Genomic DNA, 2,055 nt, shown 5'->3' with positions numbered 1-2,055 from the left:
TCTTTTAAAGGGGGATTTTATCCAGCCCAGTGTGGAGAGAGAGAGAGAGAGAGAGAGAGAGAGAGAGAGAGAGAGAGAGAGAGAGAGAGAGAGAGAGAGAGAGAGAGAGAGGAGAGAGAGACGAGAGGAGAGAGAGAGAGAGAGAGGTGTTTGGGGGCTTGAGTTGAGGGGTGTGTCTTATCCTGTCTATTCTTTGGTTCAGTGTCGGGAAATCTGGCACAACGCAAGCATCACCTGCGCAGTCATGAACCCGCAGGTAACTGTCAAGAGTTCACAGCTATTCAGAGTTAAACAAGTTCTATTAACATTAGATATATTTTAAATTACCTAACCACACACACACACACACACACACACACACACACATATATATATATATATATATATATATATATATATATATATTAAAATAGGCCTATCTAAATAGTTTAACGAATGCAATAATGAAAAATAATAAATATTCATAATATTAAATATATCAACATAATATTTAATACACATTATAAGATTAAATATCAATGTAACATGAAATATATAATATGTATAATACTTTGAATATTTATTGATCAGTAAATTATATTTTTATCTCAAATATATTATTACTAAATTCATATTTTATGTATGGTTTATGGTATTTATTCAGAATTATATACTGTTTATACATGCTAACATTCTTTTTTCAAACATCAGAGCAGTACATGTAGGCCTAGATTAAAGTATGAATATATGAAAATATATATATATTTTTACTAATTGTTACTAATGTAAAATAAATGTAATAAAAATAAATAAATAAATAAATAAAATAAAAAGCATTTTAAAAATAATATTATTTTTAATTAATTAATTCATTCATTAATTTACGGTCATGTACTGTGTTTTAATAATCAACAGTTTTAGAACCCAAAAGCCTTTGATCAAAATAACTCATGACATAAAATCAGGGTAAATTTAGAAAGTAAAACTGAAATATTTCTCTGTGGATGGTCATTTGTATTTTATAGGGTTTGTCTTAGATGTACTTCTCGAAATTCACATGTAACAAATGTGCTATCTCTTCTCTAAGTCTTTATTTTGTTTTATTTGCTTAGCTTAAGATTTATCCTCCATGCTGAATAAAGTGGAAAGAGTGCAGAGCAATTCTGGGCACGCTGCTTACCCATCATGCCTTGTGTTCTTTTTCATGTGTGGAAAAGATGCAGTGTCTCTGGTACATGTTTTTGTCTAGCCTGCGTGATTCTGGAAGTCACTAAGTAGAAAGGGAAATAGCAGCTGGCAAAAAAAAAATAATAATAATAAATTTAGTACTCTAAGGCACACAAACAAACACTTACAGGAACTGATGTCCAGTACCTGGTGTCCATGTCTAGGCATGTGACTCAGTACAAAACCTCATTGCCCACAATGTCAGCAGTCTACTGCTGCAATTTTGCTCAATTTTGTCATCCGACTCTTTCCTTTTCACATCTGTGAAACACATCGGAAGATCTTTAGTCATCATTTGAGAAGATCATGTAAGCTTGCTGTCAGTAAAAAAAAAATGTTCAAACCAAGTAGTACAAGACCAAGACATTCATAAATTTACGTACATTTTTCAATTCAACTTTTCACTAAGAATATTTGCTAATATAATTTGTAATAAAAAAGGTTGTATTAAATTATAAAAGAATGCAATATAAGAGTATTGCATTTGCAACTCATTTCTGTGTAAAGTATAACATTTAACATAATAGCATGACATATTTTTGACCTTTATGACTTAATGCCGGTATTGACCAATCAGAATCAAGCATCCTACAGAGCAGATTAAGTTTTTATTAAATATTTATTCTATACAAGTGTACTTATTGTAAATAATTTTTGTATTAAAATACATTATTGAAATACTTTATATTTATTAATAAATATTTATCTTACTGAATTCATATTTTATATATGGTTTGCAATTATATAATTCAATATACTCTTTATATAGTCTAAACTATTACAAACATCGGAGAAGCTCATGTAGATTTCAGTATGAATATAAAATATATGAATGTTTTACTTACTAAT

The sequence above is a fragment of the Cyprinus carpio genome, chromosome B1 (assembly GCF_018340385.1).
Source record: "Cyprinus carpio isolate SPL01 chromosome B1, ASM1834038v1, whole genome shotgun sequence".
In the NCBI taxonomy this organism is placed as follows: Eukaryota; Metazoa; Chordata; class Actinopteri; order Cypriniformes; family Cyprinidae; genus Cyprinus; species Cyprinus carpio.
Note: the sequence above shows the minus strand (reverse complement) of the source record.